Source organism: Carassius carassius, chromosome 1 (genome assembly GCF_963082965.1).
Source record: "Carassius carassius chromosome 1, fCarCar2.1, whole genome shotgun sequence".
Taxonomy (NCBI): domain Eukaryota; kingdom Metazoa; phylum Chordata; class Actinopteri; order Cypriniformes; family Cyprinidae; genus Carassius; species Carassius carassius.
The window spans coordinates 8,875,001-8,885,000 of NC_081755.1; the positions used below are offsets into that span (position 1 = coordinate 8,875,001).

The following is a 10,000-nucleotide window of genomic DNA, read 5'->3' on the forward strand; positions in this document are numbered from 1 at the left end:
GCTCATCTGGGATTTGAACTGGGGCCCACTTGCTCCCATACAGCAATAAAAGAAAAAAAAAACACACCCCAACACCAACAAGCCCTCAGATGCTCCTGCATCTAGCAAACGCAAGATGAAGGCTCACAGGGCCGTAAAGCGATCCAAGCATCTATTTTTTGCCATATCTCCACTGCTTGGGCTGCATTCCTAAACCAATTTTTGGAAAAATGAAAAGTCAAAGTTTAAACTGCAGATTAAGAACTAAGAAGAGCAGACAGAAGTTGGCATGAAAACATGCAGACGCAGCTTTAGTCTTAATTGACAGTGGCCTATGATTGACCCGGGATGGCAGAATGGACTGAAACTGCTCAAGAAAAGATGCTGCAAAGACAGAAGAGGGCTCGTCCAGGATTTGAACCCAGGACCTCTCGCACCCGAAGCGAGAATCATACCCTTAGACCAATGAGCTACAAGTTGCTGCTCAGTGGAGGCCACTTTGCCATGTAATTCACTCTGTTCGATGCTACGGTCGCTCCAACATCCTGCCTCTTAGCTGACAAGGGCAGAAATAGAGCTCTGACCAGATGCACTGACCAGATTTCTGAGAAACTCAATTTTTACCTACCAGCTCTAGCTTGGCCTACCTTTGTAGAGTAATGTTGATTAAAATACCAACGACAAAGCACAAGAGCTGAATTTAACAGCAGAAGTCTACATTGTGGCACTGCCACGCAAATCTTGCTGATGAGAAGCTGTCTGAGGTCTGTACTGCTTCTCCACAGAGGGTCAGGTGACAGCGGTCTTCTCAATTTAGTTCCAGCTCAGTTTTATGTGAGTTCTAGATTGTTTGGAGGCCATGGTTGAAGGAGGCCACTGTAGCAATCAACCTGGTCTCACAGAATTCCGTGAAATGTCCACGGGCCCTTAACTCAAAATCCGTGAAATCATCACGGAATTGCCCCAAATTCCGTGACGTGGCCACGGATATATCTCCAACGCAAGTCAATGACACTGACCTTCCGTGGTCCACACACGGATACCCGTTTCAATGACGGAGTACAGAACTCGCTCAACGGACGTGCTTTCTCATTTGGAAACGCAACATTTGAAGTATTTGTTTCTTTTCCAATGCCATAATGACGTTAACCAGACAGTTATTGTAGTTATTGCATTGTCCTGCCATCATAAAAATTCACTTTGATTCTGTTAGCCTAACTAAAATCTGTGATACGAGCACGGAGTCTGTGCTGAGATCACGGATAACTCTTACGCAAGTCAATGACACTCATCTTCCGTGGCCCACACACGGATGCAGTCTCACGGCAGTTCGTGATTTGGGCACGTAATTTAATCTATTTATTCGTGGCATGGACACGTTTATTTCGTTATTTTCGTGATTGCAGCACGTTTTTTTTAAACTAATGCATTTCAATTGGAGGCATCTTTCGTGCATCAGCACGATACTTTCTGATTAATTAATTTTTTTCCCCCACAGGACAACAGAAGAAACTTACTGAAACTTTTTTTTTTAAAAATCGGAGCTTAACTTACTGTAACAAAACTGAGCAACATACTGTATTGCTGGTGACAAAAACACACATTAAAACTTTTTTGGCTGTAAAATGCACAATGGTTCTTTTTTTACTTTTTTTTATTGATTTTTATTTTTTTCATAGGCCTAGATTTTTTTTAAATTACAGATATCAATATCAAGTCCTTGACACATAACTGTAACACATTTTCACATTTAGAAACAATATAGTTTAAATAAAAAGAAAAAATAAATAAATAAATAAATAATCTAGCAGAGATCTTTTTTTTTTTTTTTTTTTTTTTACTTTAGACTCTAAAGTTAAAAGTTTTTATTAAGGTTATTGTAAAGGCTGCTTAAAAATGCTGTTGCTGATGAGCCGCTGATCGCTGTCAGATTCTGCGATATGAATGTCCGCGTTGGATTGTGGCTAATGGGCTTAGAATGAGCCCCGCTCGGCCCGTGTTCTGGCTTACTGTAATATTTCACCGGTAATAAGACCGAAATAATATAATTAAAATAAAGAAATGAATGAATACAATGATAACATCTAAATAAATGTTGATAGATGTAGCCTTATAGTTTAAAAAATATCAATAAACAGCAAATCAACACAGCTTCGAAATAATAACCGAAAAAGACCTAAATAATAATAATACATAATTAATATACTACAGCGCCGCCACTCCCACCACGCGCATCACGCGCTTTGCGTCAACCCATTCACTCCCAAAGCGTCAAAAACTGAAGGCTGGTCAAGCGCCTCTAGCGTCACTGACATGAGATGTTTATCGCTATGAAATCACGTTCAAGAAGTCTCATTCAGCACACATCGCGATACTTGCCATCAGTTTACAAGAGCCGCAGGTGGGGTGAGTAGTAGTAAATATGCTCTTTTAATGCCTGTTATAAAATGTATTCTGTCTTCTTTATTAATCAGATGAGCGCCTTATGTTTACTCTCTGTATTATATCGGTCATCCGAGGCTGTCTTTGAGTTTCATTGTGTTTAACTAAATGAACACAGCTGCTAACTGGGGTGATTAAACTCTGTCACGTGACGTGCCATAGACCTGGGATCCGTTTTATATTCATTTCAGGTTCAAAGATGGAAGTTGTATTTGTAGTAAAATCATGGTAACCATGACACCTACAATAGTAGGTCAAACCCAGTAAACGAGACATTTACCATGTTTTTTACCACAGTAACTGTAGTTTTACTATGGTTTCGTGATAGCACAATAATCACCAAAATAACTATAGTTGTACCACTGTAATGATAGTGTTTAAATGTGCTTTTATATGACATATTTCACAGTAATCACATTTACTGTACCATGCTTGTAATACCTTTCTAATGTAAATAAAAAAAAAACAAATTTTTCCCATCTTGCAGTTCATTCATATTAGTTTATATCTTAAATATTTTGCTCACAGATCACTATTAACATTCTGTATATAATTCTGTTTTATTTTCTCTCCCCTTGAATTTATTTTTTAGCTGAAAAGACGTAAAGGAAGCAGTCAGCCCAGTCGTGTTTGTGGAGAGGTATTCCTTCAGAAATGGAGAAGACAGAAAGCTGCAGAGGCAGGTTGGTCTGTGACTGTGATAGTTTGTTCCTTTTATCAAACATTCCTGCTGTTATCATTTGCACAGCATTTGTTGTTTCTTAAACTGTTGTACGGTCCAAATACCCACACTTGCCATCTTTGCACATTTTCTTTATTTGGCCCAAGTGAGCATGAAGATCCCAAGTGTGTGTCGATCTTAACATGACAAAGTTCGTTTCAACTTTGCATTTTAAAATAAACTTCTAAATGTTTTTTCAATAGTCCCTATTAAAGATGACAATTTAATTTGTGGTGCTTCTAATTAAGTGATAAAAAGAAGTTACAAATGATGTACAAAATAAATATACTTTTCTGTGCACCAAGAAAACGTGCAACACTTTGTTTTACTACTAAATTATTCTCAATATCTAATTATTATTATTAATATTTCACATACATTGGAAAGGTTTGCGTGACCTCCTGTGAGATCTCTGCAAAAAGTCTCACGATTAATTCCAAAACATGATGCATGATGGGATACACTAAGCGTTGTAAAGCGCTCCGGAGCAGTATTGGAGAGGTTTAGTTTGTGTTAAGGATGCTGTGCTTTGGCATTATTAAGACCGGGGACAGTCTTGTGCACGCACTGTCACATACACAAGCTCTCAAGTGAATAAGACCTCAAGTGTGGGTATTTGGAAAGGGGAAAAGTCTTTAAAATGATCCCTAAATACACACATCAAAGCACATCAAAGTCTTAATAATTCACTAATTCAATTTAACACTTGTATGATATTGTACAAGCCCCTGGACAATCTCATCTGACACTGTCACAATATTGGAAAATCACACAGTCAGAAAGTTTATATTGTTCATTGGCTTCTCATTAAATTACTTCAAATAAGCCCCATCAGTTCATGTTCCCACTATACGTGATCTCCACGAGTAGAAATGCTAGTTTAATGTGTCACGTGATATATATTAAATCTTTGATTAATTTGTCAGAACCAGATCAATTACACTACTGATAACAGCCCTATTAGCATGTATTAATTTTTAAACCAACTCATATGAATATAGCTTGCTATTAATGACTTATACAGCAATTAATTATACAGCATCTTTGCAGAGGATGCTTTCATGGTCTAAAAAATAATGTATAAGTAATGAATAAGTTGCATGTAATGAAATAATATTTCTGTCTTACAGGATTGTTTGCAGATAATGCTGCTCTTCTTTTTCAGAAGTTTTTGGTGAGCCAACCCTCACACACCTTCCTAAAAACTAAAAGAGCTATTACTGAGTCTCAGTGAATCTTGCCATGATCAGCTCTTCCCAGGTACCTTTTTTTTTTTTATATTTTTGAATTAACATTTACTCATCAAATGCTCTGGTCTGAATCTTACTTTAAATTAACTTAATTATATGTTTAATGAGCAATATTAATTACACACAGAGTAAGTAGAGATTATCTTGTTTCACAGAAGAGAAGGAAGACCAAGGAAATGATTTGCTCAGGATGAGGAATGAAGACGGCCATCTTGTGCTCAAACAAACAGAAGTCCACTGGTATGTGTGTGTTGAAGCAATGCTGTGTTATGTGTTACAGCACTTTATGATGATCTCTCACAGGACTGGTCATGTCAGCCGTGATTATTCTTTCCAATGTTTTTATTGTTATGTTATTTTATTTGATACAGCTATTATAATTATAGCATGTTAGCAAAGTGTGACTGAAACATTTTTAATCTTAAGTTTTTAAAAAACACTACCTGTTTTTCTTAAAAGCATACAAGTGCCATAAAAGTGGTTTAATTGATATAAACACCAATTGACATTATCTCATTGTATTGTAAACGTTGTGTTATAAATTGTGGATTGATATTTGATTGGTTTGAAGCAAGGCCTTACACTCCACAGACTAAAACACATTTGTGAGAGAAGTCAGGAACTTTGGAGAGAGATTCTAGAGGAAGAAAACACATTTACTGCAACATTAGATCAATTCTAGAGTCTCTGAGAACTACACATGCTAATGGAGTCTCATGAGCAAGACCTTTGCCTCTGTAATTTTTTCTTAATTCTTGCAGAATTAAATTGTTTATTGCAATACTTTAACAATTTCACTTTGCACAGATGATCTCATCAGCCAAATGAGGGGTTTTGATCAAGTGATGCTCTTGAAAGGAGTGAAAGAAGAGGATGTGGTAAATTGTCTTCAGAGAAAAGGCTTCTCAAAAGGTCTTAAAACAGCTTGAAGAATGGTAAGTGTACAGTACTACAAGGGTCATAGTTGCTCACCCTGCTAAAATCACACAGAACATAAGCTGAGCTCTCTGTCCATTAAACAACTTCATCTGGATTGTTTGTTACACTTTGACCAGGTCTGGGATCTTAGGACTGAGAGATCCTCTGGCTGAGAACATGCTACACCACATCGGTGCTGGATATCAACCACAAACTGTTTCCAGACACGAGAGAAGAAGATCACGATGGGGAGATGAAACCAGTTTAGATGTGATGATAAGGAATCATTATTTTCTGGAACAGTATCACATGTCTTATATGTACTGTATCGCATGATCTGAATCACAGTTGACTGGATGGGATTGTGTGACTTTTAAGGACATTTCATCACTCATCTGTGTGAACTGATTAATATATGAGGTTAATGTATTTTTGATGATAAATAATTATTTTCCTTGAATCTTATTTGTCTTGATGCTACTTTTATCATCTTTATATTCTATGCTTCAATAAAATGAAAATGGTGAATATTGTGTTCTGAAGATTCTTGGTAAATACATCATTTTACTAGGTAGGCTCATATGTGTTTATTTTAGACTTGGAAAAACTACATATTATTAATTATCGGGATTATTTTTTACTTAAGACATAAAAATATTTGATCAGATTAATGACATCTGGGACATCAATACACCAGAAAGTTATTATTATTTATATTTAGTAACAAATGCCAATTGTTTTGTGAAAGAAAGGGAGTTACGAGATTAATTATTTTGCATTACAAGATGTTGCCATGGGCTTTATTGTTACAAACACTTGAGGGATAACTGAGAATGTAGCAGGAATGATCAATGTTTATCTTGAACTGCATTAAAACCAAGAGCATGCACATTACTGATGTCCAGTACCTGAGGAGCAAGATAAGGGGGTGAGGAGGACATTTTTACACAGATTTTTTCTAATTAGTTTTTCCATGTTTCATCAGATGGCCTCACCATGTCCTGTCAAAAGCTTTACTAGTCATGATGTTAAGATTAGAAAAGTGTGGACTGTGAAAACTGTCAGATATAAATGTGACTCAGCTCAGTTTGTTGTCCATGATGAGGAGAATACATATATGTAGGATTTACTGCCCTTCTACCCCCAGGGGCCCAGTAGCACCTCCTGGAAGAGCCCAAAACTGTACATTTCAAATGGCTGTAAATCAGAGTCAAATTAACATATCAAAGAGAAAATCAGCAGGATTACTACTTATGCTATGCTGATAAAATAATTTTGGGCACAGTTTTCAGAAATAAATGGAAAGGTGGCATAAAGGCATTTTAAATATTGCTCACTCTAAAATACTAAATTTCATCATGCCTCTCAAATATATCATAGATGTTTACACAGTGAACATATTTATATGTCCAGTTTACCATTAAATATATTATTTATTTCATTTCGTTAATAAAACGTTTTAAACTACATTACCCATAAGCCTCCGTCGTTCTATCTATGGAAAGGCAAAACTAGGCGCTGTTTTTTGTAGTTCATTGAAGTTATTCTTAGGGATAGGGTTAGGATCTCACTAAAAAGGTGATTTTTCTCAACATAGAAACACTTCATTGTTGACTTAATATATTTACTAATGTGATAATAGCAGCAAAACATACTTTTGTAACATGATGCGCTGTTTAATATGGGTTAAAAGATAGTCCAACCACAGACAGTCCTGCGGTGACAAGGAACATTCACAGCCAATGGCATCAAAGCTGAGCAGCGTCATCACACTTCCTTAACCATTTATGGTCATTCATGAGCGCTGTCTTCCGTTTTTCGGCTAAAGGGATAGATTGGTTAACAATAAATTAAATTTGCCACCTATTAGATAGTGTTTTATTAACGTCTACACCTTCTTCCAACAATAATGCAAATACAGAAATTATTGTTATTCAGCTTGACAAAAATTAGGCAATATTGATGTGCACATGTGTATTTACAACTACACATGTGATGAGAACTGCACAGTCACAGTTGTATCTTATCTAACCAATAGATTCATTTCATTCAATTTAAAAGATACATTTTTTTCCTGACCAAAGACAAGTGCATTTACTAATAAAAAGTAAAGAGTGAAATTATTAAGTTATTAAATTATTCACATTTGTTTCTGTGATTTGCCTTGCTTTACCAATTGATCTCTAGGAATAAAAACTGAAATAAAGCATAATGAACATACATAATTTTGTAAGAATTTTCCAGTATTTATTACAGTATTATTATTATGTCAAACTCATTTAAAGACAAAGAGCGCATATTACTGCACTGTCACCAAGCTCGTTTTTGAAGAATAAAATTATGAAGAATAAAAAGGCAGTTATGTTGTAAACGTTAACAATTTTCAGTATGCAAATACTTTTATTAAAAAACAAAACAGTATAAATACGGTATATGTCTTTCAGAGAACACCGGAAAAAGATACATTCTCTTTAAAAATTCTATTGACCAAAAAGTGATACAACACAATGTAAATGTTTCAAACTCACAAAATAACATCATGAAGTCATGCATGTCAAGTGTGCAATATCATCTATAAAACTCTATCAGCACATCATCAAATAAACACTGATTGTCCGAACAATGGAAGAAAGATAAAGTGTTCAGGAAAACAAACACCTGCTACATAAAAATGCAGAAATATAACTTTAACAATAACATCATTCACTTCATGACTGGAACTAGGGGATGGCTGTGTATGAATATGTCCTTTACTAAAACTCCCGATGAGAACTGATGCTTTTTTTATGATAAAAGCACCAGAAGTAAAGTTTACTGTATGACGCTTGAAAAAGAGAACACAATGCTTTATCAATATGATAAATACTATTTTTAACTATTGTTATCATCACTGGTTCTGTATACAGTACAGTATATGGGTTGCTGGAAGGTCACAATGTATTCATTATAAGCTTAATTAAAACAAAGTTACATCTTCTGCAAAAATCAAACCACTGCAAAGTCTTAAGTCACTGATCCAGGAACCATTTCTGTGTGTGGGGGGGGGGGATAAAGAGTTGAAGAGGTGAGTCCTTGTGCATGATGGAGAACTACAGTGTTATCTGCAAACAACCCTGGAAGACAGAAAGGAAGGAAATATTATTTCTTTACATGCAACTTTACTGTGTTTTTTTAGACCATGAAAGCATCCTCTGCAAAGATGCTGTATAATTAATTGTTAAATGCATCCATTTTATAAAAGCAAGTCATTAATAGCAATTTCTAATCATGGAGATCACGTATAGTGGGAACATGAACTGATGGGGCTTATTTGAAGTAATTTAATGAGAAGCCAATGAACAATATAAACTTTCTGACTGTGTGATTTTCCAATATTGTGACAGTGTCAGATAAGATTGTCCAGGGGCTTGTACAATATCATACAAGTGTTAAATTGAATTAGTGAATTATTAAGACTTTGATGTGCGACTGTATTTAGGGATCATTTTAAAGACTTTTCCCCTTTCCAAATACCCACACTTGAGGTCCCTTGAGAGTGTGTGTACGTGACAGTGCATGCACAATACTGTCCCCAGTCTTAATAATGCCAAAGCGCAGCATCCTTAACACAAACTAAACCTCTCCAATACTGCACCGGAGCGCTTTACAACGCTTAGTGTATCCCATCATGCATCATGTTTTGGAATTAATCGTGAGACTTTTTGCAGAGATCTCACAGGAGGTCACGCAAACCTTTCCAATGTATGTGAAATATTAATAATAATAATTAGATATTGAGAATAATTTAGTAGTAAAACAAAGTGTTGCACGTTTTCTTGGTGCACAGAAAAGTATATTTATTTTGTACATCATTTGTAACTTCTTTTTATCACTTAATTAGAAGCACCACAAATTAAATTGTCATCTTTAATAGGGACTATTGAAAAAACATTTAGAAGTTTATTTTAAAATGCAAAGTTGAAACGAACTTTGTCATGTTAAGATCGACACACACTTGGGATCTTCATGCTCACTTGGGCCAAATAAAGGAAATGTGCAAAGATGGCAAGTGTGGGTATTTGGACCGTACAACAGTTTAAGAAACAACAAATGCTGTGCAAATGATAACAGCAGGAATGTTTGATAAAAGGAACAAACTATCACAGTCACAGACCAACCTGCCTCTGCAGCTTTCTGTCTTCTCCATTTCTGAAGGAATACCTCTCCACAAACACGACTGGGCTGACTGCTTCCTTTACGTCTTTTCAGCTAAAAAATAAATACAAGGGGAGAGAAAATAAAACAGAATTATATACAGAATGTTAATAGTGATCTGTGAGCAAAATATTTAAGATATAAACTAATATGAATGAACTGCAAGATGGGAAAAAATGTGTTTTTTTTTTTTATTTACATTAGAAAGGTATTACAAGCATGGTACAGTAAATGTGATTACTGTGAAATTTCATATAAAAGCACATTTAAACACTATCATTACAGTGGTACAACTATAGTTATTTTGGTGATTATTGTGCTATCACGAAACCATAGTAAAACTACAGTTACTGTGGTAAAAAACATGGTAAATGTCTTGTTTACTGGGTTTGAGCTACTATTGTAGGCGTCATGGTTACCATGATTTTACTACAAATACAACTTCCATCTTTGAACCTGAAATGAATATAAAACGGATCCCTGGTCTATGGCACGT

At 35.5% G+C, this 10,000-nt stretch overlaps 1 long non-coding RNA gene across 1 annotated transcript; it reads left to right on the forward strand.

Annotated features, from left to right (window-relative positions):
* Positions 1–3,035: 3,035 nt before the first annotated feature.
* On the forward strand, positions 3,036–5,624 carry LOC132105751 (uncharacterized). Its single transcript, XR_009423995.1, has 5 exons — positions 3,036–3,104; positions 4,273–4,402; positions 4,548–4,632; positions 5,200–5,327; positions 5,448–5,624. It is a non-coding gene; the product is annotated as an uncharacterized LOC132105751 (long non-coding RNA).
* Positions 5,625–10,000: the final 4,376 nt, after the last annotated feature.